Genomic DNA, 19,442 nt, shown 5'->3' with positions numbered 1-19,442 from the left:
GCCTCCAAACTCTAGTTTTACACTCATCATGCAGGCGTGGCAGTGATATCAGTCCTCTCAACCTTCTCCCCCAGAAAGAAAAGAAATAAACCCGAACTCGGCTACATTAAAACTTGAAGCATAAGAAATTGAAATGTCTTTTTTTAATCTAACTCATGCTGTTCTGTACACCTATCATTCAACCACTGCCCTGCCATCCATATTGAGTGTACGATTACCCTTTAGATATTTCTCTCTTAACAGTCAGACATAGCCACTCTTTTCCATCTGCAGTCCTACCATACGCTCTAAACCAGTGTAGGTACTAGTTAAGCTAACCTGCCAGTTCAACACTGTTCCACAAAGGTTCACTATATTACACATGGTCAAGCTGATATGGTACGACTTGATTTAAAAAAAAAAACCTAATTAATCCCCAAAAGGAAATTAATCAAAATCAAAATCTCTCTTTTTAGTCTCTGCAGCAAATCTACATGAGTTGAAATCCTCATTATTACTATAAGAGTGGAAAATAAGCTCTGGCCCACAGGACAACTCTTGGTCTTTCATACCAGGCTAAAGCTCTGTCACCCAGCCCAGGCATGTGCTTTGTTACCCTTTAAATTCTACACTATTACCTGGAAATGACAAAGATTTCTGGACAAATACTAGATTTAAATAAGCTCATCTACATGAAATGAAATTCAATTTTCATCTTCTGTTATGTGCCAAGTTTGGAGCAGTGAATTCTGTTGAGATTCTAGTAGAAAATAAAATAGATGCACACTGAAAGAGCCTATATGCTGTAGGCAGGGGACAAAATGGGAAATCACACTGTGGCCTAGATTTACTGGAAAAACTATACTCCAGATTTCTTATTCCTTAGAACAGGGAAAGTGAGGTCCACTTTTCAAAAGACTGAAATGAGCAGCAAACAGAGCAGAACAGAGCCACAACAAAGCATCGCAATACCAACAGAGAAGAGAGCATTGTTTCATGGCTTCAGGCATACTGGCAACCCTTTCGAAATGGCATAGCCAGCAAATTGGTTAATGCACATTACGGATTTTTAAAGTTGTATGTAGCAATATTGCACTCTGCTGTTTCCAAGACATACAGCACTCATATTTCTGCTCTTTTTAAGGTTTACTTATTGCATGATATTCAGTATGGATGTAACATACAAGCAGCAGTGCAAAGTCAGTAAATGTTATTAATATAATAAATTCATATAAATAAGATTGCTTATTCTTATTCTTTATAAAGAAAATACAACAATTACAAAGTAACACAGCAGGGTTAAATATACTTGAACCTTTGAAACAGCATGGAAAAGTGTCTGAATTAAACAGTGTCACATTAAAGGTATTTGCTAACATTAAAAAAAACAAAGCTTATTTGTAGTCAACCCTTGAGTCTGATAAGAAGGAATAAATTGTTCTCTTCTTTGTACAGCCAAAAAAACAAGTCTGATAAAATCCCAATTAATGTAGTTTAGCATAATCTCTTGAATTGGATAGGTACACCCTAGGCAAAAATATATTTCTTGATAACTCCAAAATGTTCCTATTTACATGTTCTTACTTGTACAATTACTTTGTGTAGAAATAAACATATAAAATGAGTCGAGATGCAAGAATATTTTCAACAGAATCTTGTTTCCACCACCTGGGTGCAGTGCTTGCCTTCAGCAACTGTTGCCAGGTAACAATTTTGGGAAGTCAGTGAAGTCAGTGTATGAGCGAGCCAGCAAATAGTTTTACAATCAGCTTCCAGAACCTTTGGCTCTTCCTTGGTGTATTCTGGCTTGAAAAAGATATGGCTCTGGGTCATTTGGCTTAAAGTTATCATCATCATCTGATAACTGTGAGTTGACCATGGGTTTGTAATCACATTAGATGCTGTCTAATCACACCGCTGAGTTACAGTGTTTATGATACTCAACCAAAATGAGAATATAGTCGTTTGGTATGTAGCATATCATTTATTGCATCTCATTTTAAATTATTATTTCTAAATAAAGCACGAGACGCAACATACAACATTTTAGAGCTGTTTGGATGTGTATTTTGTCACTTGGGCTAGGTGTAGCAATCCACCACCAAAGAGTATGCTAAGCTATGCTAGCAGGTGTTCAGTCATTCTGGTTTATTGGCTACACTGAAAAGAAGCAGTATTTACCCTCTTAAACTCTGAGGCTGAAGGCAAATAAGCAAATTCTCACAAGTTCGAACATATCTTTTACTCTAGGAAGACATATTTGGAGGCCTTCCTGCTAAGTGTATTGTGCTTATGCTACATTCCAGGCAAGTGACGTCTTAGTAAAATAAACATTAAATGACAATGTTAAAGGAAACATTTACCGTGCAAAGGTTTTAGACAGTTTAGAACTTATCTGTCAACACCAAAATAGAGGTTCCTGTTCAGGTTCAAATTAATTCTGTATCATTATAGCAATGCTTTATATGATAGCTAAATGTTTTGTTTCATTCGTCTTTCTTGCTTTTCTTTAGGTGTCTAAACACACAGTGCTGTGCATCAGCCCTTCTCCCAAAACAAGGGTGTCAGAAGGAGAGAGGTCGAGTTGCAGAGTGGACACAGAATGACAAGTGAAGACAGAGCTGTGGGGGATAGGCAAGGAGGCCAACATCTCAATGCATCATGAAGACTAAGGACACTCGATAGCCAACATGAGACTCCCCTGCCTTTCTTTTACAGCTCCTGCAACACACAGCCCATCAGCATTCCCATGATCCCTCTCCCAGGTGCTTACCCGCTGTTATTAATTTTCTGCGTTGCAAATGATTACAATCACACCCTCTATTACAGCCGAGCACACGTAGTCACAGAGCCTTGTTCAACCTTACCCTGCTCTCATGCTGTTATTTGGTCCACATAAAAGCTATTAATATTAGGCTCAATCACATTAGATTGAATGGTGATTTTAATCCATTAGAAGGGAAATGTTATTGTTGAGACAGAAAAAATTATTAGAGGTAAAATGGATTATTTTGTGTCTCCAAATACTATCTCAGTTATGATGACATTTCCATGGAGAAATCTCAGCAGAGCATGGTTGATCAAAATTAACTACAATAACTTAATTAAAACCATTTGTGACTTCCCCTCTTAGCAAACCAGAGATGTTTCAGCAGCGACCTGGGGGCTAGCACCTGTGTTAGGAAAGTAAAATATGTAGCCATATATACTGTTGTCATAAATGAAATGTCGCACGTATGGCCAATGTAATCTCTTCAGAGCAGCTTGATGCTTTGGGAATGTGACTTTAAGATAACAATAAATTAAAGCAGGTTTTTTTTTCAGAATAAGCCTTGGCTTTAATCAAAAACACATTATTATACAATGGAAAACAGGATGTATCTCTTTCTTACTGATTAATTATAGCATTATTCAAATAAGCATTTGAGCCGTGGAGTCCCTCTGGTAAACTATCACACATTATATGTACATATATTATATATATAGTATGTGTGTATATATAATAATATAGTATATATAGTATAGTATATAGTATAGTATAGTATATATCGAGGGCTTGGAGCCAGAGGGGCGTAAGTGGCATTTTGGGCGAATATGAGTTCTATATATCAAATTAAAGGTTTCGATGAGCTCTATCCAATGGTGCCAAAAAGACCTATCTGAGGTCAAACTGTATTGAATAAAGCAACAAAACAATAAAGACCTAACACAAAAGTGTGAATAATGTTTGGAGCCAGAAGGGCGTAAGTCCACTTACGCCCTTCTGGCTCTGAAAATTACATGTAGGACCATGTAGGACCCACATGTTTGTTCAGAGCCAGAAGGGCGTAAGTGTAGTTGGTGCCCTTAAACAGCATTCAGGAGTCTGGTCACAGCCAGATGGAGTGTGACAGTGTGCATGCTGCAGTGGAAACTGCGAGAAGAAAGGTTCCAATCTACTCCCCTGATGGCTACTACACCCTTGTGAGAGTGGCAAGAAAGAACAAGCCATACACCGTACATGAACTTGGTCACAAGGAATTCCTGGACTTCAAATCTTTCTCCAATCACATACTCAAAAACAAAACCAAAGATGAGGAAGGACAAGCAGTGCATTGGCAGAAGATTAAATGGTTTCGCTACACAAAAGAAGAACCCAGAACAATCTTCTTCAAGAATGATTTCACCGACCCAACCTTCCGTGAACTGAAGGTGGCAAAGCAGGCAACCAGGGGCACCAGGAGCACCCATTCCGTGTCCAAACCAAGCTCAATGTATGAAAGTCCTCCTGGGATCAGTACATTGAAGAAGAAAGATCTACTCACCCTGTGCAGCAATGGGAGTATTCCTCACACATACACAGAGTTCTACAATGCTCTGACAGTGAACAGTGAGTAGAACTAAACAGACTAGTGAACAGAAAAGCAAATACGATGCGACATGATTCTTTGGATGTGGTCAGTGAATAGACTCACAGAGTAATTGAAATGGTTGAACAAAAAAGAAAAGTGAAATGAGTAAAAAGAACATGAGAACTGTCTATTGTATACAGTATTTGAAAAAAATACTGAATGAAATGAAAAAATGAATGAATGCCATGAAATAAATTGTCTATTGTAAACAGTATTTGAAAAAAATACTGAATGAAATGAAAAAATGAATGAATGCAATGAAATAAATTGAATAACTCATGAATTGCCAATCAGAAGTGTGTTTAGCAAGTTCTTTTACTTTTATTACTGTCTGTACTGTTCAGCAGATGCCCAGAATGGGTTTAATGTTAATTATTCAATCAATTCCCCTTTTGTTGCCCAATTTATTCCCCAAGTATTGTCTGCATTGTTCAGCAGATACGCCCAATATGTCCATAGGAGGCTTAGAATGTTTGGTGCCAAAAAGGCGTATCTGATGTTTTTGCCATATTTTTTTGATTTTAAAATGTTTTAGAACATGTTCATTATGTTAATATGTCATAGGTTTATTACTTAAATACTCATTCATATATGTATGTCTGTGGTTGCAATGTTGTGGTTTAAGATTAATAAATACAGTTGATTGAAGTGTGGTCAAAATTTTGTTTTGTCTCTCCTGTAAAGTTTGTCAAAAGCCACTTACGCCCCTCTGGCTCCAAGCCCTCGATATAGTGTGTATATATATATATATATATATATATATATATATATATATATATATATATATATATATATATATATATATATATATATATATATATATATATATATATATACACACACACATCACTGGGCATATATACATGCCCAGTGATCATTTCTGCATTGCTCATACCATCCAAAGGCAGGTGTTTGATCTGCTAGCTGGTCATCAGTGGTTGAAAGCTTGTGTCCAGCCTCTGACCAGCAACAGCAAAAACAGGTTACTGAAAGACGGGGCTATCAGGTGTCTGTCCATCTACAGAGACTAAGTAACATTTAGAAGACTGTTTTTCCAATAATATCAGATACTCCAGAAGTGAGACAGTAGCTAACCCCCAGATCGGCACTAAATCTGGCTATTGTGTCAAGATTAAGCTGTTATAGAGTGTTGTGATCAAACCATTTTGGCCATGTTGGATATTTACAAGCTTTGTGGCAGCTGTCAGGAACAACCATATGTGATTTATTTATTTATTTTTCAGATCTGCGTTCACAAGTATTGGAGCTGTATAAAAAACTTCAAGCATGTTTTCCCCAAAAGTGTTTAGAAACCAGCAGATGAGAGAAAGGCGGGGTTGGGAGGTTCCAGTAACAGCAAGTTCCCCAGCCAAACAGAAAAAGCCTCCTAAGCGAGACAAGAGGCTCTGCTGGAGAGACATTATTAATTTATGTGATGCCACAGAGGCATTGAGTAAGTAATGCATTAGTGAGAAAATCTGCAGTGATCAATAGACATGCCATCCTCAGAGGCTTTTGTCTTCAACAGTTTGTAGAATTACCACAAAGTCAAGGATATGACAGGTTTAAAGAAGAGTGGACCAACAGGTGATGGTTAATCAGGTTTAAGTTTAAAAGCAAAGCTCTCAAAAGCTTCCTTTCCTGAATGATGGCATATAGAACAGAAAATCTGGCAAACGGATGTCAGGGCCAACTAATCCTCTTTGAGGTAAAGAGGATTGTTGGCATCTTTTCCACACATTGCAGTGATTTGAAATGAGTCAAAGGAAATGCAGAGTGGGTGCTGAAATGAAAGCATGGTTGCATTCTGATGAAGTGAACTACATCCGTAAACCAGAAAGTTGCGACAGTAAGGTTAAAAAATAGCAGTAATTCTTAAACTAATTTGGATTTTTACAGACGGTATGAAGCCAAGATATTTGGTGTTTTGTTTCCTCAGTTTGATCCATTTCTTAATGCACATCCCTACTATATTCTGTTATTGAGGAATTAAATACTAAGCAATGAAGCATTTCAAGGTGTAATGTTGTGCCGTTACAGCGGCTGGCTTTCAGACTCGTCACTAGCAGTTTTGATGGCCTTTGTTCTGGAGCACACAGGACCATGTCAGATCTGGGACATTGATACATGTGACCCCAATAAGTCTCCACTGTGTGACAGTCTCAGATGTCTATGAGTCCAGTAAATCTAAGTCTTTTCAGGCATTTGTGAATACATACTGTAACGCTGTTTCAAGTAGCAAGTCTAGACACTTAAGGGTTTGTGATGGCATAGGGGTTATATCAACATCTTTTCTCTAAAAGATGTCGATCTTCCAGAGAAACATATCCTGCCCTCAAGACCACCCCTTCTCCAGAGACATCCAGGGATATCAAAAACATAATCCTGTACTGTTGAACACCTTAAGAAATGGAATCGATGAACTGTTTCATATCATCAGTGGTAGAACATATTTTAAGTGCTGTGACAAGGGCAACATAACAAAAAGTAAAAAAAAGAGTTTAATTGCCTCAACTGATTTTGAAATGCAAATGTATGTACAGAGCCGTCTGGGAAATTTGCGAAGCCCTGTGCGAAATGGCTTGGGGGCCCTCGCAAAATTTTTGTTTTTTTTCCGGGTCGGATCGGTGTCTATATGCGCAATTTTAACTCTTCAATTAGCAAAATACTGGATACCTTCCCCTGCCTCATCATCATCTCGGCTTGCCTCGATGCGGGGCCCCACGGCTGCTTGAGACCCGGGCGGATCGGTGATTTTTGCAACAAATTTATCAAACGAGCCTTTCAGAGAGGCGTTGAACTCTTCCACTTTCTTTATTTTTTTCTTTTTTCATTCCCTGATGGAAATGTCCTGACTCTGTCTCGTTCTCTCAACATTGTGTGACAGTTTGTCACACACTCCACACGTCTCGATCAGAGCACCTTGTGTCAATGCGCTTGGTCTGATGCAGTTGTGTTGAACAACAGACACGCGCAGCTGCGCAGCGACATCAATCAGCAAGCACATCATTGCACATATATTTATTTATATGCACAGACTAGTACACATTTAGGTCTGTAATGGAACGTGACTGTTGATATTTATAAGGGAAAGAAGGAAAAGAAAAACGGCCCTGTGCGGTCGCACAGTTCGCACACCCCTTGCGGCGGCCCAGTGTATGTATATTAACAAAATTATTCATAGATAAGACAGTATAAAATATGTTCAGTCAATGTGACTGCAAGACCTAACATGATCTTTTTTAAGGACATTTTCCTTACCATCCCAGCCTCTTCTTATTTATTATAACTTATTTCAGGAATGTGCTGAAGTGGATCTGTGCAACATGAATGAAGCTACTGAGTCTTTGGGTGGAGGTCAGGGGGGAATTGAAATGTCTCAGTCGTACATTTGGAGCTAAGTTGATGTTATTAACTACAATGCAGCATTGGTACTACACACGAGATTGGAAGAAATTTCCACAGGCATTAGCTTTTCCTTAAAAGGGATGATGGGCACTGGTAATGTTTCAAGTTGAAACACAATATAAGATGAGAGCTGCAAAGACAGCAAATAAATGAAGGACACTCATTTTAAAGCAGCAGCTTTTCTTGAAGTGTGTCACCTCCAAAGAAATACTACAATAGAGGCAGGAGGTCTTTGTACTATTCCAAATACTTTAGAGCAGAGGATCCTTGTTGTTGATGGCCGACGCATGACTCAAATCAAGTCTTTGAAGCTGAAACTGTCTTTTAACGCTTCTGGTTTCGGATGCCAGAAAGCTTAAAACAAATAGATCTATATGAGAAGGGTGATGTAAGCTAAACATATCAGTACGCAGCGGTCAATAAAACAAAACTTCAATCGAAGAAAGGGGTGGTAATTGACAGTTGTATTGTGTCTTGGGTTAGTGCTATTGACCAAGAAAATTGAAGACATTCATTTCATCCTGGAGTCATTAAATGAAAGATATTCCAATAAATGAAAATACAGCATCAAGCTGGCATGTTTCTATTAGTTCACACAACACTGTCAAGGCTCCAGCATGATCCACCATAACCACGATTTCTGATCAATCAAAAAATATATATAATAAAACATCAGACTGGAGACTGACTTTTTTGTGTAAATAATAATAATGATCCACTGTCATGGACCAAAGAATTTCCTTTAACTATGTAGAAAGATAGTCTCTTTGTACAGTCCTTACAGGTAATTTCAATAGCTTAAAAAAAGTATGCAGACTTTGTACTTTACCATATCCTTTGAAATATGGATACTGGAATACTGAAAAATGTAAGTTTTTGTGATTTCGTAAGGCATTTGTAAAAGCTCTTGGATATAGACCAATCCTGTTTAACACAATGTTGTAATGACAAAACTGGATGTGCATTTAGTTTTTATTTCAGGCATTGAACAATAGATGCATCAAACATTTTGTTTTTCTTATATTTTGTCGACGTGATGTGTGTGATTGTGCACTCAAAACTATTATTTTGCTTGTCTGACAAATACAAATATTTGCAATAAAAAAAAAAAAGACTGGAGACTTTGAACTTGGAATGAGCTAAAGCCACTGAAGCGGGTCTTGTGTGGAAAATGTGGCAAAAATCTTATAAACGACACTCCTGACAAAATTGCCCAAAGGAATTCATGCAGTTATATAACTCAATCTTCTTTTTCTGACTGTGTGTGTGTACGTGTGTACATTATTTAATCAGACCATCTTGTTTGTTTGCTTTTATTTATTCCAACTGCGTCCCCTTTAGGTCTACAGCCTGAGACTGGGGCTGAGAGGAATCTTTAATCCGTTTTGTAAATGCTGCTGGAATAGAAAATGCTTAAGATTTTACCAGGTTGGGAAGGTTTCCAGGACTCCTTACATCCAACAGCTAAAATACAATAGGTCTTTCTCTTAGGATGGAACTATCTTTTTTTTTTTTTTTGCAAAGATAATCGTGTTTCTGTTAATCCTTTGGCCAACAAAAAAATAATGTTTGCAGCATGCCTGAACAGTTTCTTTCCCCGCCATGTTTACTGGCCGACTAGATGCTGTCAGTCTGCTTCCAACCGTTACTGATATCAGAAGTATCACGTGAAGAAGTACATGCAAGGCAAAAATAGAAACAGATAAAAGCGATTATGAGCATAGATGTGTTAACAGAGATATGCAAAAAGAGTGCTGGTTGTAAATTGTAGGTAGGCAATCTGCAGTCCTCTGTGCCATTTACGCACTGAGAATGAGGAATCAATGATGGATCAATGTCACTGCAATGTCAGTTGTTAATGTACTTCTTGTAAATATCACAGCAGCGATTGATGCTCTTGGAAAATTATGCTATGTCTTTTTGCTAGAAAGTACCAAATATACTGCGGCGCAGATCACAGAGAAACAACGTGAAGTCGTAACCCAGAAGGCCGGCGTCTGTGTGATGAGTCACAGCTCCTTGGTTGCCCCACTCTACGTCAGACTCATAACAGATATAGGTCGCATGCAGAGCGATCTTAAGCGCCATTCAACAGTTTCATACTTGTCATTTGATCCTAAAAGAGCTGCCTCTGGATTAGCCTTCACTTTCCCACAATAATCATACTCATACATCGACCCTACATCCCATCACCAGATCTTTGAAATACATTTTAAAGAGAAAACTTCAGAGTTCAGATTGCTAGTAATTCATATTTATGCAGTAAAGATTAACATGACTGAGTTAAGACTGAACTTGAATTGTAGGGGGTTTGAGAACATCTGTAGTCTTTAAAATCACGTGCCAGGATGCCATCCATCCAGGTGATGGGTAGAGAAGTGCATGTCAGTTACAGTTTTTCACAATTGTTTAAACACATTTCCTGATAGACTACCTCACTTTCTCAAAACTCTAAACAAAAATTACAAAACTCACACACAAAATGCAAAATCCTACACTTCTCTTGCAAAAGCACACTCTACCCTCAAAACAGTGTTAACTCTTCACTAAATGGTCCTCCCTCTGCACCTTCTTTTTACAAGGTTGAACCCTGCTTCATCAATAAATATGAATTCAATGGCAGATTGCATATCGCAAAACAGCCTTTGGAGTTTAGAAATGTGATTGACTGTGTGTTCTGTGTGAACAGCCAGAGAGGGAATTCAGGAAGAGTGTGCAGGTTATTGGGAATTGTGTGTAGTGTTGTGAGAAATGTGTGGTATGGAATGGGAATTTGAATCTAGAGCAGTAAATGTGCTTGGAGTTCAGCAGGATTGGTTTAGCCACCTGAAACATGAGTTTCAGGTTGTGCACATTGTGTCTGATGTTCCAATAAATGTGTTTAAACAATTGTGAAAAACTGTAATTAAAACATGTCAAACCTAAATGTGTTGAAAAATCAGCATGATATTAACTCTTCTCAGCCCTGGACATCTAAAACATGCATGACCGAATGTTACTCTGGCTTTTTCCAGTGATGTGAAGCTGCTTATTCATTATAAATGTGCCGAGGGAGGTCCGTCAAAGCTAAAGTGAATGCAAGCTGGTTATTGTAAACTCTTAATTTAGCTTTCTTAATTGTTTGTTCAAAATGTCATGTTAGCTCTTTCCAGAATGAGGACTTCAGAGAAAGATGTCTGTATACTGTACATATGTTAGAACACCCCTCATTCATACTGACAAACAATAACGGGCAGTGTTCTCTCTGCTGTACTCCCCCAAAACAGTGGCCTGTTAGAGGGTGGGGGGGTGGGGTTTCTGTATGCTAGATGCTTTTTCGTGATAACGCTCTGTTTAACGCTCCTGATCTCAATGGCTGTGCCCCCCCCCCATCGTCAATCCAGCGGGTCACACTGAGTCACAAGGCCAGCCAGTGATGACAATGGCATGTTTGTGTACGAGCTGAGCTATGGGCAGGCTGTCTGATGTGAAGGGATAACATGGCACAAGGTGGTAAAGTGAGCACACATATCTGTTATATACTGCCTTTCGCTGTGTAAGAAACAGCCCGTGTGTGGAGACGTTTTCTCACTATAAAGCACATTTAGCAGATTGAAACTCTTCATGCTGACCATTCTAATCCCCATTCAAACAGCATGATGGTTATTTGTGTCTTGACAGATAAGATAAATGTTTTTTGCAACTGAAGGAAATTGTGGTTAACAGGCGTTTCAGGCTCCTAGAAACCACAGACTTAATCAGCAGTTGTTGATTTAAAAAAGTAGAACAGCAAAAGTTTCCTAACACTGCAGCAGATGCATGAATAGGGGAGGCTTTAACCCACCTGATCAGTGTTGTTAAATCAATAAAGTGACAAAGGTGCTTATATTATTAAGAGTAAAGTATTCTCCATATTGAAGCAGCTGTTTCTGCAGATTTTGCAGGACATTACGAAACAATTTTAAAGAAAGCCCAACTATGCACCTTTATTACATTATATTTAATCTGTCACTGCTGCCAGGTCTACAACTTACAGTAATGCATGTGCAGTTTTACTGCAAAAATTGTGCTTATGGGGTTATTTTGAGAGAAAAGAGGAGAATATGTGCAAAATAGCAAACCTAGAGATTGCTCTTAAAGATCAATCCATAAAAAGAATCAAATTATATTTATTTATTGTCAGGCTTTGTGATAAAAGCAAGAAGGAAGGATGCAAAGTGGACTGTTAAGGTCACCAGCATACACCAACAGCATCACACCATTTTCAGATATTTTCTTGGAAAAGCAGACCTGCATGCCCTCATAAAAACAAGCTTCGTTATGCTATAAGATTGAAATTGTTTAATAGTATTACCATCTTATAATGCAATACAGACTGCCTTGGCATTTATGAGCATCCATGCATATAGACAAATGCACACTGCTTTTATATCTTTCTGTGTAACAACTCCAGCCAGTGTAGTGGGCTGCAGCACTCCCTCATCAACCCCCTCCCTCTCCACCACCTCCTTGTTGTCATATGACCGCTGTTATGTGTGTGCAATGGAACACAAAGTTTCTCTGTTAGTCTCCCGCTGCTCTGCCCCTCTCATCACTCAGATTTGAGTGCTGGAAATAAGGCCCTCTCACTCGGCCGTCTCAAGGAAACAGACAGATCCCTGTATGTGGCTACTGGCAAACATTAGAAAACGGGGGCAAAGAGAAAGGGAGGGATGAATTGAGCCCGTGTTGTTTTATGTAACACTAAAAGATAACCTAATCCTCTTTATTCGCACAACCCCACACCCCTAAGATTTGGTTCGATTCATCTAACAGCCCTCCTCCCCGATGCTTTCTTCAATGTTTAGTCATTTATGAGACTCGACCATCAGCGCCAGCATTAAAATAATGGCTGCAGATATGTCTCATCTGTGTGTGGAGATGACACTCTGTCCCACTACCTGGCTGGGATTAAAAACCCAAAACAAACACAAATGCTGAGCCAGCTGCATCCCAGCAAGACCGTGCCAAAGCACGTATGAGGTACATAACTCTCAATGGCACGTATTTCTTCTGTGGTTTTAAAAAAATATTTAACTAAGTCCCTATTGTCATATCAAATTCTTCAAAAATAAGTCTAGGACTTGTCATAATTCTTTTTCTCCCTCTCGAGGAATTAAGTGACACCATAGATTAATCATTTTATTTAACAGGCTGCCAAGGGAACTACACTTACCCCCCCTGGAACTTAACTGTAATGGAGCTGAGTGTAATTGTCCAAGTTGCTGGTGTAGTCACCTACAAGGTTACAAATGGCTTAAAGTGCACATGATGGTGGCTTTGCCCTTTGCAGCAACTGCTACCTCAACAACCACGGTCACTTTAAAAACCAATGCGGTCCCTACTGTCCCCTGCCTTTATGTCACCCAGCAGAATGGTAGCAAGTAAAAGAAGTGAAAGGAGGTCAACTCAGAAAAAGGTTTTGTCACGCTACTGCCTTCCTTTTTTATGTGGCTTAAAAGAAGGCCTCTTGAGTTGCAACATATCGCTTCTTATCATTCTTACAAGAGAAAAAAGATTGTTGATGCTGTTCGAAGACTGCAATGTGCTGTTCGTTAAACTGATATAGGGGATTTGTGTGTTTGGCTTCATGAGTTGTTTCTATAAGAGCAAGTCTGTTTCTTCTGTCATTACTTTCAAAATATCAGGGTGTGATGACATTTTTCAGTGTGTGTTTGTGCTTGAACCCTGGTGACGGTCTAGCATGCAAGCGTGCACTTGGCTTGTACAGTTCACACTGGACCTTCTCATCCATCATTTCAAAGCCAGAGTGATCAGTGACCTCTGACATGTTTTTTTTCTTTTTTTTTTATGATACATAGAAAAACAGGACATTTTACAGCCCATATAAAAATATGAATTATATGTCAGTGCAGCTTGTGGGGCAGATTAAAGCTTATGTGCTGTAGTGATTGTGACCTTGTTTCGTCTTCTCGTGCTTGTCAACCAGTCATTGAGACAGCGGCAGGATATACAGAGAGGAGAGCAAGATCACCAGTAGATAAAACTGTCAAGGACACAACGTGAGCAGAAAAATATTGTTTGCATACTAAACAATAATGTTGTGCAGCCAGTTTCAAGTTTGGCTGCAGTGTTATAGCACACAGAAAAAGATTTGCTCTTCCAGGAACCGGTGTGGTTATACCATCTTTACATCATGGCACTGTTAAGCATCTCCAGTTTTGAATCACAATTTGATTAAATATTCCATTGATGATGCTGACGTCCTAACACTTGGCTTATATATATATATATATATATATATATATATATATATATATATATATATATAAATGAACAAAAAAGAAAAGAGTATGTTCATCTTTGCCGTGGCTCAGGGATGTCTCAGGGCCTCGATGTGTGCTGCTGCTGCTGGTGGGACTTTAATAGATTCATCCAGCATTCTTTCTGTGTCACATGCTCAGAAACAGAAACACGCTCTTTCCACCACCATGAAATTATCACCGACCCCCCCTCACTTACACACACACACACACACACACACACACACACACACACCACCACCAACCCCACCCTGCTCATCCATCCAATCTGTGCCAAATCTTCTCTTTCCTTCTTTCTCCCTCTTGTTCTCTGCTGCATCAACCTCCGCCCCTCTGCCCCATCTGCCTCCCTACTGTTAACCCCCCTCCACCCCACCCCCAGCCCCTCAACCGCTCCCTGTACTAGCTCTCCCTCTCTCTCTCTCTTTCCTCCCTCTCTTTTCTCCCCCTAGTATGTAACACAAACACACATCCCCTGTACACAAACACACATACTCTTCTGATGCCTCACAATAAATCCCAAACCCCCACCGAAAATAAAATACATTAAAAGGTCTTGAAAATAGAAAAGACTGAAGGGACAGAAAAATGTCTCAATCGTCCTGTTTCACTTGCTGAGTAATGAGCATGCTCTGCTCTGCCCTCGTCCCCCCCTCTCACTGTCAGGATTTAAAGTAGATTCATGACCAGACACAAACAGCTGGACATAAAATAAACTCAATACACCCTAGTTCAAGATGGAGATTATTAATTGATGTACATTTACTCTGTTCAACAGCAGGCAGCAAGCTCCATTGGTAAATCTCACAGTGTTCTGGGCTACAGTGCTTCTGCTCATCCCAGTGCCTGCAGAACCAAACTCCTTGGGATTTGTTCATCTCCCACTGCACATTCAATGTCTCATAAAGCCAATTGTAAGAAGTGAACACCTGATCATGTGAGATGGTGGTTTTATTCTCTAATATCTCGTATTTCTTCAGCTTGTCGCCTGTACGCAACACAGATGCATAAAAACATACTTTAATCTGTGATGCAACCTCCACTTAACCTACATACAGTAATTCACATGGATCAAGCCGTGCATTTAGATGAAAATATTCTATAAGAATCAAGGATGCTCTGGGGAGATGATGAGTCAAATTGCAAGCGTAAGATAGCAGCGTCCGTTGGCACACAGCTAACAGGGTGGAGGAGGGGATTGGACAGGCAGTCTGCCTTCCCTTGGTGCCATCTCTGAACATCACCTTCCCAATTTTATCAGTCAGCTCCCACAGAATAGTCACAGCAAAATCTCCTCCTGCAGGCACCTAACAGAAACCACCAGGAACGAAAAACAAAACAAAAACAAAAAACAACACTGAAAAAAGCCAAGCTTACCGTGTTCACAAGGCAGCATCCATTTACAAAGGATACTGCAGACAAGCCCTTGCAGGGAGAGAAAGGCTGTGCAATTTAGTCCTGCCGCTTCATCTTCACGTCATCCTCATATTCACAGGCTCCCTCACACACACTTGTACATCTCTCTCTCTGTCTTTCAACGGTACTCTTTCTCTGTCTTATTAACGTCTGTGTGCTATATCCTCTCTTGTTTGCTCCAAGGCAGTTGAGACACTGCAGCGATGGGGGTGGAGGGTGTGTATAAATGTGTGCGTGTGCTTGAGTGTGTCAGAGACAGAGAGGCAGAGAGAGGGAGTGCAGGGCAAAAATGGAGGGAGGAGTCAGCAGGCATAGAGAGAAGAGGGGAAATGGTCAGGATTAAACCGTGAGAGTAACAGAGAGAAAAAGAGAAAACAGGCTTTGATGGCTGCAGCATCAAGAGTATCTTTGGTTTATGTTATTACATATGCAAAGAAATCTGAGGCCTGGTGGTCAGAATGTAGGTAAGACAGCGACCAGATGTGCTGCTATAGTGGGTGAAATATACTTTATGATAGGTCAGCAGCAGGATTGGTTGTGATTTCATTGATGACTGAAAAAACATTCAAGATAGGGCGAGAGCGAGGAGGAGGAGGGGTCTGGACAGAGAAGGAGAGGAAGGGAGGGGAGAAATGACGACAAAGGAATGGGAGGGGGATTGGACGATGGTGTAATGTTCTGTTTCCGTGCCAACTGTTTCTGTGACAGTGGGATCACTTCCTTTATTGCTATTGGCTATAAGCAGGAATTGATAGAGGCTTGGGCAAATAAGGCAGCATGCCACGGCGTGTGAATGGGTGGTTCCTCTCTTGTGTATCTTCCTCTTCTACTTAATCTCTGGGAATGGCAACAACCAAAAAGAAAAAAAAAAAAAAGAAAGTGTTCCACATGCGACTGCAGCCACAGAGAGTTCATGCGTGACCACACAGGAACATGATGATCGCACTGCCGGAGCATAATTGCTCTGTCATTACACATGCCACCACTGTGTAAAGAGACTCCTCCCTTATTTATAATACACACATGCGGGAGAAAAAAACCCCAGATCTGGTTGCTCAGGGTGTGTGGTGTAATGCAATTGCCAGGACACCAACCCCGGTGTCATCAACTATGAGATAATTAATCGGCTAAAGGCCAGAGCAAGTACACATCTGGCAGGGGTGACTATCTTGCCTCTCTCTGACATTTCATCTGGGCCTTTTTAATCCAGCAATCAGGCGGTGTATCATTCCAATTATTTCTCCCTGCACTTCCCCCTTTTCTCTTTACCTTTTTTAGTCAGTTTAGTGTAACACAATCTTGTGGTTGACTCACTTCTTCTTTCGTGGCTGTTTGATACTACAGAAGTGTGTCATCTCTCAGCTGGGGTTTTAGAACAGCAGAAACCTGTATAGAAGTATTAAGAGAAACTAAATTAGATTAGAAAATGAAATAAAAGGTGCAACAAAACCTTTCACAGCAGCCAAGTGTTCCTTCAACAGCATTTTCAGAGGACAACATACAAATGAAGCATCTGTTCTGAAAAGATAACACATTCAATAGCCTTGACTCTAAACATGGTCAGTGTTTCCATGAAGACTCTTTTAGATGGTGTTGACATTCTCCTGTAAAGGTCAAATCTGTGACAATCTGCCTGAGATGAGATCAATGTCAGGTCTGAAAGAAATGTACATGGCATATATATGCTGATTTCAGTCTCTGCTCAGAATCAGAATTAAGGTATAGGTGATAGAAATGTAAACCAGTGACCAAACCAAAGCTCCTGGTAAACACATGAGTTTCCCTCCTGTTATGTTTTGGGTCAAATTAACCTTAATGTTTGAAGATCCAGGAAAAATAGTAAAACGATTTTTCAGTATGAAACTTCTTCTGCTTGCCTTAATTAGTGTAATCAACATACAATATGAAAATGGTTCATCTCACATATTTACAACAACCCCTATGTTTATATCACATAGATACTGTTCGTACCTGGTCAAACTGGAGGTAAAAGGGTGTCTTTCTCTGCTTCTTTGCAACTTCACAACCCCCCCCCCCCCATACACACACACACAAGCATATACAGGTGCAGACTTTTGATGGGAACCATTTATGCTCTCGTGGGAAAACTCTACCCACATTCAGCGCACACTCAACAGGGGAGGGATTATCTGTATGGGATTCCTACCAACATTACACCCAGCAGGCAGACCTTTACAAAATGAGCACTCGGAGCAAAACGATGACAGTCCAGGAGGCTCTGGAAGTCATCATTGATCATGACGGTGAAATAGAGGAGGATGTGTCTGAAGACGAAGACTATCTTGAGCTAAATTCAGATTCTAATGATTCTGATGAACCAGATGAGGGAATTGCTATTTCTATTCCTCCAAGCAAGACATTTATGTCAGAAAATAGTGAATACAGTGGTCTTCATCCCCAAATATGTGTCAGGCAAATCTGTCTACAGAAAACATAATAAAGACGATGGCAGTGGGTCGTGTGACTGACATCAAGTAAACTTTTGAGCTGGTCATGCCAGATTCAATACAGAAAATCATTCTGGAAAGGAGGCAAGTGGCAAGTGGAAAGAGCTGGACAAAACACATTTAGATGCATATTTGGGGCTCCTCATCCTGGCTGGGGTCTATAAGTCTATAAGTCCCAGTTTGTGGGATGCAGAGACAGGCAGGACTATATTTTGAGCCACAATGTCTGGAGATTTTTCACATTTTGTAGTAATCCGATTGGATAATCAAAAGACAAGGGCTGGTAGACGGCAAGAGACAAGGTGGCAGCTATTAGGACAGTGTTGGACAAGTGGGTAGAGAAACTTCCACTACTCTACAACCCAGGCCCTAATATCATAGAGGATGAAAGGCTGGTGGCAATACATGCCTTCAAAACCAGCTCAATATGGGAAACACCAGTTATGCAAGTAGTGAAACATTAAAGAAGTTTTAACATGTATTTTTTTATGAAAAACTAGTGAATTATCCTAATTGAACCATTACCTCTTTTGAACTGCTTCAATTGGTGGAAATACTTTTCATGTTTCTTAATTGTATAATTACTCTGTTTCTACTGCGTTGGATTCTTTCTTCTGAAGTGTGTAACTTCAGAGTGGTTCCTCTGAGAGGCTACATCTGAGTCTTTACAACTGATTTCAGGTTTTTACCATCAAAGCACAATAGGTTTTGTCTTTCGGTGATGTCAGACTATACACTTGATCCACTGCAGAACAGCTGTTTCTGCTGGAAGAACCAGGCAGGTGACAGAAGATGACCAGAAAATATAAAGCTGCATGAATGTCATAAAATACCAGTCTCCTAAATATACAATTTCCTGAAAAGAATCTGTATTTTTGTCTATATATATATATATATATATATATATATATATATATATATATATATATATATATATATATATATATATATATATATATATATAGACAAAAATACAGATTCTTTTAATTTTTCATTTATATATATATATATATATATATATATATATATATATATATATATATATATATATATATATATATATATATATTTAAACTGTACATATTCACTTCTTGTATAGATCTCCACACTTGTGCAACTTATTTCATCTTTTCTCAAGATGTCCTCTATGAATTCCTTCTGACGCCTCTGTCTCCTTCAATGTCTCTCCATCCTTTTCACTCTCTTTTTTATTTTTTGTCTTTCATGGATTGCCTCTGTGCCTCTCCCAGCTTCCCAGATCCCTAATCCTTAATCCTGTGGAAATCGGTCAGGCAGAATGAGCCAGCTTTGATCAAGCCTTCATATCACGCGTGCTAACAGTGTCAGCACACCCAGATCCCACAGAACCCTGGAGTCCAGGGAAAAAGCTTCAAATGGGCGTTCACCGCCTGACTCTGCTTGAGAGCAAGGGGAAAACAGGCTGCAGTGCTCCTGACTTATGTGTCAACTGAGTCTGT

General features: G+C 39.5%; 1 protein-coding gene across 1 annotated transcript in view; it reads right to left on the bottom strand.

Moving 5' to 3' along the window:
- Positions 1-15,742, bottom strand: part of gnaz (guanine nucleotide binding protein (G protein), alpha z polypeptide) — a 30,537-nt gene extending 14,795 nt beyond the window's left edge. The window contains exon 1 of the mRNA XM_061734265.1: positions 15,458-15,742. The gene's annotated coding sequence lies outside the window, so the exon portion shown is untranslated. The remainder of the gene's footprint in view (positions 1-15,457) is intronic.
- Between the last annotated feature and the right edge of the window lie 3,700 nt (positions 15,743-19,442).

This window comes from Cololabis saira, chromosome 11 (assembly GCF_033807715.1).
Source record: "Cololabis saira isolate AMF1-May2022 chromosome 11, fColSai1.1, whole genome shotgun sequence".
NCBI classification, from domain to species: Eukaryota; Metazoa; Chordata; class Actinopteri; order Beloniformes; family Belonidae; genus Cololabis; species Cololabis saira.
Note: the sequence above shows the minus strand (reverse complement) of the source record. Positions and strands in the feature narration are given on the sequence as shown.